Below are 14,846 nucleotides of genomic sequence, written 5' to 3' on the forward strand. Positions count from 1 at the left end.
TATCATTATTCCATTAATATCAATGGGCTGAAACATCCTTCCTTTGGCTGAAGCATGCCCTAGGAATGCCTCACCCTGGCAGCAGTCCTTATGCCACCTATGCACTCTGAGAGGTCTATTCCCCCCAAATCCAAGGGACTTGATGGTGGAGAGGCCTCTGTCCCCCGATACGTCACCCCTTTGGGCCAGCATAAAGGAAGGGGTGGGATGAACCTTCTACTTGTGGGAGAGTGGCCTCAGAGACCAGAGAGAGGCATAGAATATTATGAGGAGTAACTGGCAGCTAGAGCCCCAGATGCACAGTAGGTGTTTGTGAGGGAACAAGAGAGGTGAGCAGGTGGGGTCTTCTGAATGCTCTGTCTTGGCCTCCCTCATCTCATCGAGAGGAGGGGAGTGTTATGTACTGAAGTTCTGACCTTGGGCCAGCAGGGGGATACTGTAGATAGTTTTCACTCAGGTGCACGTATGCAAATACGGGATCGAAAGTGATGTTCAGTGATTGGATAGTTACAGAAAATGGTTACTGTTGCGTTCTAGTGGAGCTCTACATAAGCAGGCTGGCTGAACCCTTCTGTTCTGTTCTGTTCTGTTCTGTGAATAAGCAAGAGCTGTTTGAAGAATCACTGTGTCGTCTGATATGTTCACCCACAACTTAACAGGGAGGGCTGCAGAGACTGGGAGTTTATTTCCTTCTTGAGCATTGAAATAAAAGGAGCGTGGTGACTTTTTCTCCGTGCATCCCAGATTCCTTTATTTTGTGACTTCCTGCAATCAGAAAGGATTTGTGCTGGCCCTGTTGTTCATCAGCACTCACTGTCCATGCAGCCAACACAACGCCCAATTGGTGGGCTGTGCCAGCTGTTTGCAGAGGGTGTACAGGGGCACCTTAAACTGGAAGACAATATGGTTAGTGGGAGAACTGCTGAGGTTTTGGAAATTATCTACATAAAGCAGCATTGTAAGTAATATTTCTTATGCTGGTCTATGACCATAATAAAGTTTTGCTTATGATGATGTAATATTTCTGTTCATGCCTAATTAAATGAAAATAGAAAGATTTTTTATTTTTTTACAATTTAAACATGTAGGGGTGTATCCATACATTGTTTAGTCGTGTCGGACTCTTTGTGACCCCACGCCAGACACTCCTGTCTTCCACTGCCTCCCCGCAATTTGCTTAAACTCATGCTGGTAGCTTCGAGAACACTATCCAACCATCTCGTCCTCTGTCGTCCCCTTCTCCTTGTGCCCTCAATCTTTCCCAGCATCAGGGTCTTTTCCAGGGAATCTTCTCTTCTCATGAGGTGGCCAAAGTATTGGAGTCTCAGCTTCAGGATGTGTCCTTCAGTGAGCACTCAGGGCCGATTTCCTTAAGAATGGATAGGAGAGTCCATGGGACTCTCAAGAGTCTCCTCCAGCACCATAATTCAAAAGCATCAATTCTTTGGCGATCCATACATACGGACACACGACATTCATGGGTTTATTAACAGTGTCTCGGTGCTTTTCATAGGGCAAATTTTGTCCTTGATAAAGTGAACATTTATAACCATATAGAAGTGATCAGAATGCGGCCTATGTGGATTGTCTTGAAAATCTTTCTATGTAGAGATGAAAGGGATATAGAGGGTAAAATATGCCAGCATCACTGCTTTTTAATTAATTTGATTAATCGGCTCAGTTTTTCATAGGAAAGCTGTGAGGAGGGGTCTGTGGACAATTAAAAATGAGCATATATATATATATATATATATATGCAGGTTTTGGTGTCTTCGGGTGTCTTCCCGTGTAAGAGTCGGGGTGTCTGTGCGACGTTTCGACGAGGTCTCACTCGTCATCTTCAGGCTGGTGCTTTCGGCTTCTTGTTACTGGAACAGAGCAGAGTCTGGTGTTTGAGTTCCTATAAATATTGTTGATGGGTGTGGTGTATAGCCTCCAACGTTCTGGGCAGAGAGGAAGTTCCTAGATTAGTGTGCCTTTTCTTCTTTTGTTCCTTAATTACTTGAGGGATATCTTGGGTGATTTCATGAGTGATATTCTGAATACCACTGGGTGGGTCATTAAGTGTAGATTAGTTGCTAAAGCTTTCGTGTCTTGACCTCTTGAGCTTGTGAACCCAGCCAGATGGGCGCAACATATCATGACCAATTCTTAAAGAAACTCCCCCATACTTTCTCTTCTCATCAATGATAAAACAAAGCGGAAGTAGAAAAAATCTGTATGCAAATTCATTTTACAGAGAACTGAAAACTTAGGTTGCTGGCTACAATCCTATCTATATGTATTTGGGAGTGAGGCCCATTGAACACAGTAGGATTTACTTTACTTCAAAGTAAATATGCATAGGATTGCATGCATTGAAGATAATATACAGTTCTTTTATTTCTGCAATCTCATATGACCAGTATTTTTTTAAAAAATAAATACATATTTTCTGCCTGATTGGAGCTTTAATGAGCACGTTGCTAACACATTTTTTTAAATTAAACAGAGAAAACAAGAATATGGAAAATAATAGTTGCAGACAATGAGTCTGGGACAGATTTTGGGAGTTTGCAGTAGGGATCACCAAAAATCTCCCCATTCCACTGTAGGAAGTCTAAATGGGACTGCTGTCAGTAGAGGAACTTGAATTTGAATTGGATATAACCCAGTTAACATACTTCTGGGAGAGACAGATGATGGTGATTAAATTTATAAACCGCTTAATATATTAAAAAATATCTCTAAGCGGTGTACAAAAATTATCTATCATCTATCTCATTTCATTTTCCTTCTGACATGCTCTCCCTCTCCGCCTCTGGGTTCTCATTCAGGGTCCAAACAAACTCTCAGCTCACCTGCAAAAGTCTCATAACGAGAAGACGTCCCTGGAAAATGGAGACATCGCCCTAGTCTCTCGCTTGCTTTTTATGGACAGGCCAAAGGTGACTTGCTTTTTATGGACAGGCCAAAGGTGGGTGGTACTTCCTCAGGCTGCCCACAGCTGTGTCCCATTTAACTTCCCTCTCCACACCCAGTTCCAAGTACAGCAGGTTTGTTGAGTTTCCCAGGGGGTCTAAAGGGCAGGAAAAGGGTTCCCCTCCATTCATAGCTATTTCTTCACACACCCTGTCCTCTCCTCCTCCTCCAACTGATTTCAGAAGAAATCAAAATAATCTGAACTTCTTTCACACATCCAGATGCCAATTCTGTCCCCATGTCTACTCAGATCTAACAATGTCATCCACAACATTCATTCACCTGCTCATCTTGCAATGTGATATATGCCATCATTTGCCAGCAGTACCCTTCCACATTCTACCCAGGGCAAGCAGACCAGTCTCTGCTCCAAAGAAAAGATGGACACAAATCTGACATCAGACATGGCAATATTCATAAGCCAGTTCTAGGCATTCTGTAAGCAATCTTAAGAGAGGCAACCTTTGAGCAAGGGGTTTGATGCTATCACTTATGGACTGAAGTGAAGCCAAAGATTTTTAGCACATTATATGAGTTGATTGATTACCAATGCCAGAGTTCCTGAGTCATCAACAGCAGTTTTGTGAATAACCGTTATTAATAATGATTAATTTTTTTTACATAATTAGCAATGGTAATTTTATTTCCCTTAGATCTCAGTGTTTACAAATCCATCCCCAAACCATATATGTATTCCTGTACTTCAGGATAACACTTCAAGATTCAGAAGAGGACTGTAGTCCATGAAAATTCATGCCATAATTAAATATGTCAGGCTTAAAGAGCCACACGACTCTTTGACCTTTTTTCTGCACAAGGCTACCGCAGCTGCTCCTCTGGAAAGTGCTGTAATGGTACAGTGATGAGTAATTTGAAACGTTGCAGTGGGGAATAAGATCTGCCACCACAATAATGCTGTTTTTGGCCGCATCCCTGTGGCAAAAGTGACATGTTTGTGTGAACCTGTATTTCCATGTTGGTTGTGTATTTGTGTAATCACAAATATTTACATGGTGGCATCAGCACTTCCCCATGGAAATTGTGAAAGCCACATAATGAACTGCCCACATGGAATCCCCAGTTTAAACGAAGAACTGATCCGTCGTGCTCCGAGGGAGGGGGCAATTGTGTGGGAAAAACTGGTTTGCGTGAATTGGCCCAAAGACAAACCATCTGAGGTTGAACAGATCTCCAGTTGAGTGTAATTGACATAAAACTTCAAGCATGTGTCATGCATCTTCCAGGCTGCTCGCAAAAATGGCTGAATGAATGTATTCCAGCTGCAAAGGAAATACTGTTTCGAGGGGGGTCATGGAATGCAAAGCAGAGTGGACACAAAAGATAGGACAACTGCAGAAAACATGATTAAGGACCATATAGCAGGGCAAAAGCCCCACAACTTAATGACACAGGGAAACTGAAGCAAATAACGGAAGGTAAATCTAAAACAAAGGGGGAGGGACCCTATAATTTTATTTTACTCTGCTCCAGTATACCTTCTATCTCTGAAAAAGACAGGATAATATTCAAATGGGAATTTACCCAACAGAATATTGCTTTTGTATGCTGTTTATGGATATTAGCTTTCAGAACTAGCTATGTACTCAAATGGGTTCCTCCACAGGTTTATTATAACAAACAGTAAAGACATGCTTAAGAAACTGGGCTTTTTTCAGATATTATAAATGGCACCCCTAAGCTGTTGTCTAACAACCCTAAATATTCTTACATGAGTTTTGGTCTGATGAATTACAGTACTGCAAATTCCTGTCCTGGTAGGCAGGATTGGAAACATTTCAAGTGTCATGTTGCCCAAGGGCCAAAAAGTTTAATCCTGGTGCTAAGAAACTTGAAATATTTCCATTCCTTTTGAGGTCAGGGTCTAAATACTTTGATTCTGCCCCAAATTATATGGAAGATGAATTAACAGTATATCCACAAGAAATAGTAACAAGGTGAAGTACAGCCAGAAATGTTGACATGATGGGTTGCCATGTGTCCTCTTTTTCCTGGACATGCCCTCCTTTTCATGGGTAGAGTCGTCATAGCGATCTATAGTTAAAAATAGAAGTCGGCAAATGTGTCCTTTTTGCTCTAAAATATGGCAACCCAAATTTTTGTGCTCACATCTGCCAGAAAGTGGGTCCAGATTCTAATCGCTGAAGATGCTTTCAACTGATGTTTTTTCAAAATCTCTCTGGAACGACTGCCAAAGGAGTGTTGCAACAGCAACCTGCTTGCGAATGAATTGCCTATGTTATGTTGGTTCATTTTGACCTGTGACGGTTTGTTCTGACATATTCAACCACCCAATCTTCTTTACAAAACTCAAACTACATACTTGACACCTGCATGCACAGAGGCAGGTGCTTTTAGAATACATTTTTGTTGTTGTTGTTCCAGCAACAGCTGCCAAAACAGGACCGCTTTTTAACTCAGGAAATGTTTAAAGTGTAGACTCCGGTCAAGAGTTTGAAATAACTATTTCAGCTCGTTCAATAACATTATCATGAATGGTACTGCTCTGGGGAAGCAACCTCGAAAAGTTTTGTTTTTTATTATTTCAGAGAAAGGGAGAATTGCGAAATGAAATGTGCTTTCAGTGAATAGTTGATGGACATCACAAGTGCAGCAATTATGGGAACAAGCTTTATCTCTGTCAGCACATCGGAAATGTCAAGTTGTTTTAAGGACGAAACTGGTACTTTCTGAATGGGAAGGCAGTGCTGTTCCATTGTTCCCTTTTTAGCTGGGTGGGAACAATAGAAAAGCGGTCACAGTTGTGATGCAAAGACTCAAGAGGTTGTCTGTAAATACATAAGGAGAACTCTGGTGGGTCAGAACAAGCTCATCTAGTTTGGCATTCTGTTAACACAGTGGTCACCCTAGTGACTATGGGAAGCCCTCAAGCAGACATTAGTACAGCATCATTCTCCATCTCTTGTCCTCCAGGAACTGATGTTTAGAGGCAATAATTATAGCCATCATGACTAGTAGCCATGATTACATCCTTCTCTGAGAATCACAGACATAACTCTACTGCTGCATAATGATTGAAATAGAAGACTTCTTCCATAACAAAAAAGTTATTCCATTCACAGAACTGAGCCTTTGGAAACAACCCAGGACTACTATAAGCCACTCTTATAAGTAAGAAACAATGGGCCACATTCAGCCAAACAGAGCTTTCCCTTCCATTCTCTCCCCCCTGGTACCCCCCACAATCGGCTGAGCTGGGGTTTGGGAGCACTCCCAGAACAGTGCCGGGGGAAGGAGACGGGAGATCATTCCATCTGACAAGAGCAGAAATGTTTGGGAAGCCTTAGTGTGACACTGAATTCCCACCACCATTTTGATGTTACAGCAATGCTGTGGAAGCCATTTTCTGCAGCCTCACTCCATAGTGCTCTAAAACATTTAAAGGACTAGCATCAGGTCTCCAGTAGGTGATGACTGCTTAGACAGGGCCAGTGTGATTGGACCCACCTGCATGGCATTGGGACTTAAGTATTATAGCAGTGGTGTGAGGTTAGACCACAAAAAGTGGCTCCTACAACCCTGTTTTAACCTGTAAAATATGCTTAAACGTGGGAGATATTCAGAATTCAGTACAAGTATATATTGACCCAGTTCTCACATCACATCACACCAGTCTTAAACCATGGATTTATTGAACGAAGCATGCTTAAGCCAATGATGATCAAAGTAACTATGGTTTCTTTCATCCTACTCGGCACTCCTTCCACTCCGAATTCTTCCTGCCTAAGCTGTTTCTCTGCCTGACATCCCAGCTGCTGGCATTTCCTTGCAGAATCACCGTTTCCCTTTCTGCTGGTCAGCAGCAAAAGAGCAAGGATGTGACTTTTCATCAAACAATTGCTCTTCCCTTCCATGGCAGCCATTTTGTGTCATTCCACACCCCTATGGCTGCCTTTTTGTGACTCCTGTTTTATTCCAATGCAATGTACTTCGTGGGTTTTTGCCCTGAAACCCCATACCCACCTGCAAGGTTTTTAATGTGATATTTCAATGCTCGTGGATTACATCATAGGGATTTCTTTTTCTCTTTCATTCCTGGCTTTCTTGCAAATAGGTTCAAGCATAAAACATAGAACGGTATTCTAAGCATGCACACTATAACTCCGCAGTGAGAATAATCAAAGGGCATATTGCAATGCGGTATGTTTTATATGTTTCCTGAAGCCATTGAAAATGAATACAGATGCCAAGCTGGGGTTTGAGCTTAAAACACTGGATGGTCCCATTATTGTGTATGTGCATGCCTCCTTCAAAGATGCCTCATTCACGGCACCTTTGAAAATGGGCATAACAACATCTCATAACACCACTTCATGCAGCTAATGAAGTCCACAAAACCTTATACCATAATAAATATGTTTAGTCTTTAAGGCACCACAAGACTATGTTGATTTTGCTTGTTATTACTTTGGTGTTAGGAATGATAACAATGATAACAATGGCCAGGCTGGTCCACACATCATGTTAAGCCACAATATGGCTTAATGTGACTGTGCTTGCACCGATTTTGTTTCTCCCTGGGTTTTCAAGGTCAATGCAGGATGGTAGCCACGCCAAAGTTTGACTTGGCGTCTTGTGTGAACCCAAAATCGTGGTTAAGGCCTTCCCTATTTAACCATGACCTGTAACCGTAGGGCAAAGCTTGGCTATAGAGTGTGGTTAAGGAGTAGTAGAGACCTTAACCACAATCCAAAGTTCAGATAACTTGCTAAGCCAAATTATGGCTTTGTTGCCATGCCTGGGAAGCTAGCATGTTTGAAAAAAGCCAAAATTTGGCTTAGTGTGAAGGAGAAACACAACCAATGAATGAAACAGTGAATGAGGATACAGACAGAATGAAATGCAGGTATCTCCCAATAATATAACTTAATATTGTGCCGTTCTGTTTTGCAAATATCAAATGAATTCTCCTTAAACATTTTACAGAAGTCGCACCCCCTGCACAGGCAAAATAATGAATTGACTCTACTATAAAAGCAGGCAAGTAGAATCTGTGTTATTAAATTCAAAAAAAGAATGCACTTATCATTTTTTTATAATAAAAGTGTCATAGCTTTTAAGTTCTCTGCTAAAATCATTTGTAAAAGCAACAAGATGTATTATGGGATCTTAATGTTTGAGACAAATGTCGGCTCATTCTCCTCACCATATCTTTGTATGCTTTCGGAAAGCAGTCTGGGTTCGCTATTTCAGCATTTCATTTCTGCCTTGTGAAGATACCAAAGCCTGCATACCATGCCACCAAGAAAAGTCAGCCTCATCAAAGCTATCACATTAGCTTCCCCACACAACTGAGGTTTTCTTCTGGACAGATCTGGGAGACAAATGTTTCTTACTGCACTTACAGTTCCGTGGCCAGCTTTGAAAATATCATTCAGTCTGAAATACAGTATTTGGATCTCATTGTCAGGAAATAATACACTCTACAAGTCCATTATTTCCGCCATTGTCATATAGACAAAAGATAGTTTCAAGCACTTTCCCCCCTGCTAAAACTTAAGTTGTTGCCACTTCCTTTGATGACAATAATTAGCCCAGACTATCCTGCGTTTATATAAACCCAAGAGAGCAAAGGGAGTCAATGAGGCCTCTTTTACGTTCCTTCCTGCCTTATCTATTGTGGCAGGTTGGTATTCTACAGAATGATAGGCACAGTCTACAAATGAGTTGGTGACTGTGGTTTTGCTTGCACAGGTTTTGCATCTTCAAAAGGATATATGGAAAGAGTTGCATTTTGGTGGGAATATGGGATTGCTTAAATTACACTAAAGTGGAAGATACTGCATTTTATTTTTTTTTGATCCGCAAAACTGATGTGGAAAACATAAAATTGTATTTAGCATAAATGAAATTTATTTTTTTTATCCATTATTTAGTTGAAATGATCTGTTTACCAATTAAGTACATCAGCAGGGAGACATCGTCTTTGCATCTCACACATCCATTCATCCTCTGATGTAGCCTGAAGCGATGATGATCAATTATTCAGCAAGGCATTTTAAGTTGCATCCATCCTTTCATAGCATGTCATCAGCTAAATTGCAAGCCACAGCAAAAGAAAGAAAACAAATATGATATTTCCTAAGCCTCTCTGAAACTTCAGTTGCTAGAGGAGGGTTTCAACGGAGTCATCAGTGTTGCTAGAAGAGAATGCATTCCCAGTTTTTACGTGCTATTCTCAGAATGAAACACTGCTTCCAGTTGTCCAAACATGCAGCCTTATTAATTAAAAGAAACAAAAAACCCATCAGTCACACTGCATTATCTCATATCTTTGCCTCCAGACAGAACTGACAGCATACCAATAGGACTAGAAGGAATGGATTTGAGAGTGATTGCTGGTCTTATTTGAACAAGGAACAGTAATAATCCGTCCACCTTCTAATGTTACAGACCTTGACCTTGTAGGGATAACTGTGCTCTGATTGTACAAAAGGCAACATCTTAAAGTCAAGCAAGCTGCACTGATGATTTTTTTTATCTGCACCTCCTTCAATTACATATTGTGCTAGACTTGTTTTAGTTTCTGTTTGCATTAATAAATTAAAAAAATGTATGCAAGATTAAAATTAGCCAGCATATAAATGGAAATTGACAGCTACAGATAGGTAAAAGGTAAAGGTAAAGGACCCCTGGACAGTTAAGTTCAGTCAAAGGTGACTATGGGGTTGCGGTGCTCATCTTGCTTTCAGGCCAAGGGAGATGGTGTTTGTCCACAGACAGCTTTCCGGGTCATGTGACCAGCATGAATAAACAGCTTCTGGCACAACGGGACACCGTGATGGAAACCAGAGCACACAGAAACGTTGTTTACCTTCCCCTGCCGCAGCAGTACCTATTTATCTACTTGCACTTGCATGCTTTCGAACTGCTAGGTTGACAGGAGTTGGGACAGAGCAACGGGAGCTCACCCCATTGAGGGGATTCGAACCGCCAACCTTCTGATCAGCAAGCCCAAGAGGCTCAGTGGTTTAGACCACAGCACTACCTCATCCTTATCTCTAACCCAGGGTAGGGCCAGAAAACCATCATCCCCGAGCATTGGCCGTGCTGCCTACATTGATGGAAGGCCAACAGCATCTGAGGTTGTTACAGGTTCTTTGTCTCTGCCACTAACACCCTGCCTAAAAAAATAATAATTTTCCCTATTCCTCTGGAAGATGCTCAGAATAAAACTAGAAGGAGCTAGGGAGCTGCCACAACAAATGCCTCTAAGAACTCTGACCATTTGCTCAGTGGCTCTGCTTTCTGCTTATATATGATGTTCTACTTTGACTTTCAGTACAATGAAACGATAACAAAATCAATTATGGGATTCTTTTGATTCAAAGCAAATCACCTGCTGTTGAGAAGTAATCTGGGATGTTATCTTGTGCAGTTGTTTTCTGTACCCTCTCCTTGCCAGTTTCTGTTGCCCTTGTTTTTATTTGTAATTTGTGAGAGTTCCCAAGTACTCCAGAAGCAGCTAATGAGTCTCCTGAAATATTTTTACAATTGCTTATTGCAGAGGTTTTCAACGTTTTTGAGTCCACAGCTTCTTTGACCAGCTACATTCTTTCTGTGGCACCCCTGTAGGGGCTCAGGAGCCCAGTTATGTCAGCCCTTGCTTGCAGAGCTGGCAGCCCCTCACCCCTTTTTGAACACCCCCCTTGCGGAGAGTTCCCTCAGCCTCCTCTCCTATCCCCTCTCCTTGGGAGTCCTCTGGGAAGCCACTTCCATCCCAGTCTCTGAGCTACCGCCCCCCCCAAAGAGGGGTGCCTCCTCACACTGCCTCACAGGTGTCTAGAAAGAGGATGCCCCCAGCCTTAGTGGCCCTACAGTGACTGGCCAAAGGTGAACATGAGGCCAGCACCTTACCTTGGGAAGCAGCAGTAGCAGCAACAACAGGTGCTGCCAGGCTTGCATGGTGGAAAAGCTCCCCTTTGGTGTTGGACGCTCAGCTCCCAGGCAGGCATTGCACACAACAAGCACAAGAAAGGCCAGCACAGTATCACGGTCCAGTCTACGGGCGATCAAAGTCCTGGCTGAGGACGTCAGGACCGGGGGGAAGATGGCGGGGTGGGAGCAGGAACAAGAGTCCAGAAGCCAGGGGTCCGAGGGTCAGGAAGCAAGGAGACACGAAGTCAAGGGTCCAAGGGTCGACATCAAGGAGTCAAGAAGCCGAGGTCCAAGGATCAGGAAGCAAGAAGCCAAACGCAGCAAGGCAGGAAACGAGTTGCTGTGGCAAAGAGCCGAAGGGAAATGCTGACCTTATATCCCTTCCGGGCTCTTGCCACCAGCTGCAGCGACTTACCAAGTGGCCTCACCTGTCAGGCCACACCTTGCCTCTCCAGAACAAACTTAAGAAGGCCCTAGTCCTGCAAAGCCCTACAGGTCACAGGGCCTGGCTCCTGCACACACTCCTGACACACAGGGCCTGTCTGTATACCTGGCCTCCCACTTGTCTGTCAGTTCCCAACAACAAGGGCTGGCGGACTGGCTGGCTGGGCTCCCTCACTTGCTTACTCCAAGGCCGCCTCAGCTCCTGGCACCCAGCACCCCTTGGCCAGCCCCAGAGGGACCATTCGCCCGGGGAGCTTGTAGCCAGGGCTGCTGCAACAAACAGCTGTGCAAGCCTTTGGGAGGCAGAGACTCAAGAGGGCATCAGAGGAGGGAGGGAAGGAAGAGGGACAGAGGCCAGTGTTTCCTGGCATCACCCCTCCCCATCATTCAATGCACCCCAGGGTGCCACAGTACACTGGTTGAAAACCACTGGCTTACTGCACAATCCTATATGATATGAATCCACCTAACCTCTATTGAACTCAATGGAACTTTATTCTGAGTGGGTATTTATAGGATTGCGCTGTTAATTTGAGTTCACATAGTTGTTATTTATAAAGTGGCATCAACGTCCACGGCACTTTCTAGAGTGTCATAAACAAACAAACAATCAAACAAAAACCAGGCCCCTCCCACCAAGGAATTTACAATCTAAACATCAATTAATTCTTTTTGTGGAATTTCATAAAACAGTTAAAATCCACCTTCCTAATAATAAATCATCACCCATACAAACCTAGCCACAATGCTTAATCAGTAGCAAAAAATACAGTTAAAAAAATATGTATAAACATTTGTTCAAGCTGTATTTCACAGCCTTTCAATATAATGTGAATTCTATATACCTGTTAATAGCCACAATTATTATTATTATTTTGCAAGAAAAATGCACTAAAGGCATAAAAGGCTCAAGGTCCTTCACAAAGATAGATCTCTTTTTCTCTTGCAGAGCCAAATTGCTCTTCTCTACCTTTGAGGCATCAGTATTTTTCACACGTTTAATACAGATCTTTGACACACTTTCCCCCACCCCTTTCATGTATTATGTTGCCATGGGTGTTCTCGTCTTTTGCCTGAAATGCCAATGTGGATAAGTGGCTATTATCTTCCTAAATTTATTCACTTTAGTAATAAACTCTGCTTGAGCTGTTACAGGTCAGCCAGCCTCTTTAAAAGCTATTAATATGTGACAGGCATTAAATTAACCTTTAGAGTAAGGGGTGGCTAGCATGCAGCCTCCCAGATGTTGTTGAACCCCATCTCCTATCAGCCCCAGCCAGCATGGTCCATGGAGTCCGCAGTAACATCTGGAGAGACACAGGTTAGCCATCTCTACTTTAGGGTGAAAAATCTTATAGACTCTTAATGGAACAAATACTGCCACAGGTTCATTTTCAGGAAGTCAGCTGTGAATTACATCTTGCAAATACTGATGAGAATAAGATTGCTCTGTGCAAAACCCTGTAAGGAAGCCAAGTGTTAGGAGAGCTCTCTATATGTCAAGAGCGGCTCCAAGGCCAATACAAGCATTTCCAATCAAGCGTGCCTCCTCTTGAATGAATAACCTGGGATAAGGAAAGTAATAAAGGTGTCCAACCCACTGAGTTTGGTTAGCCAGGGCTGGCCGGCTGGCCAGGGCTGGCCAAAACACACAGCTAGAAACAAGATGGTGGCTAGAGCATTAAACTAGGCTCATATCAACAACATACTGTATATTTAAAACCCAGTAACAGTGGTACCTCGGGTTAAGTACTTAATTCGTTCCGGAGGTCCATTCTTAACCTGAAACTGTTCTTAACCTGAGGTACCACTTTAGCTAATGGGGCCACCCACTGCTGCTGTGCCACCGCCGCACAATTTCTGTTCTCATCCTGAAGCAAAGTTCTTAGCCCGAGGTACTATTTCTGGGCTAGCGGAGTCTGTAACCTGAAGCATCTGTAACCTGAAGCATCTGTAACCTGAGGTACCACTGTATATCACTTCAGCACTTGTGACAGGGCAGATAGATAGTCAAAGCTGGGGGGAAATTTGGGAGAATCGTACATTGCAAATGCTGTCTATAAGAATAAAAGAAAATGATTATAAATTAAATTGGAGATGGTATTTAACACCAGTCAGATTAAATCAAATAAACAAGGCATATTCGGGGTTATGTTGGAGGGGATCCCAGGAAACAGGGAATTAGGTTCACGTGTGGTGGGGGTGTAAATATGTACAATTTTTTTGGGCAAAGGGTGTTTAAGGAGATAACAGAAATCACTGGGTTAAAGCTGACCAAAAGTCCAGAGGTAGCATTATTATCAATTTACGATGGGGTGGAAGGTTCACAGCACATGAAGGACTTGCTCACAAATTCATTGACAGCTGCACAAATTGTTATAGCTTGAAAGTGGGGCAAACAGAATATAAAATGGAAGAATGGTATAAAGAGATGTGGGATATAGCTATTTATGATAAATTAACATGTGCCATTAAAGTCAGATTGGGAATATATAGGAGAAATTATTTTGAGGAGATATGGAGGGTGTTTGTAGAATTTGTACTGTTAAAATGGAAAGGGGTCAAACCATCGGGAAAGGGGTTGAAATTTTGGGAGTTTGGATAGTTACAATGGAATGGTCTTGGTGGTGGGGTGCACATTTTTATTCTTATTGATTTGTGATTATTACTTTGTCAAAATAATACACTGGTAAAGGTAAAGGTAAAGGTACCCCTGCCCAAACGGGCCAGTCTTGACAGACTCTGGGGTTTGTGCGCCCATCTCACATCTATAGGCCGGGGGCCAGCGCTGTCTGGAGACACTTCCGGGTCACGTGGCCAGCGTGACAAAGCTGCATCTGGCGAGCCAGAGCCGCACACGGAACGCCGTTTACCTTCCCGCTGGTAAGCGGTACCTATTTATCTACTTGCACCTGGGGGTGCTTTCGAACTGCTAGGTTGGCAGGCGCTGGGACCGAGCAGCGGGAGCGCACCCCGCCGCGGGGATTCGAACCGCCGACCTTTCGATCGGCAAGCCCTAGGCGCTGAGGCTTTTACCCACAGCGCCACCCGCGTCCCTTAGAATACACTGGTACCTCAGGTTAAGTACTTAATTCGTTCCGGAGATCCATTCTTAACCTGAAACTGTTCTTAACCTGAAGCACCACTTTAGCTAATGGGGCCTCCTGCTGCCGCCGCGCCGCCAGAGGACGATTTCTGTTCTTATCCTGAAGCAAAGTTCTTAACCTGAAGCACTATTTCTGGGTTAGCGGAGTCTGTAACCTGAAGCGTATGTAACACGAGGTACCACTGTAATAACAATTAAAACACTCATGGCTTTCCCCCAAATAATCCTGGGAACTGTATTTTAACCCTCATAGAGCTACTATTCCCTGTCCCCTGAGTAAATTAGTTCCCAGGATTATTGGTGGGGAAGCCAAGACTGTTAAGCTGATAGATGAGTGCTTTAAATGTATGGTGCGAGTATCATTTAGGACATGGGAGACATAAGGTCATAAGGTGAACCAGAATTCCTCCATGGCCCT

Source organism: Podarcis vaucheri (assembly GCF_965113315.1).
Source record: "Podarcis vaucheri genome assembly, chromosome: 10".
Lineage (NCBI taxonomy): Eukaryota > Metazoa > Chordata > Lepidosauria > Squamata > Lacertidae > Podarcis > Podarcis vaucheri.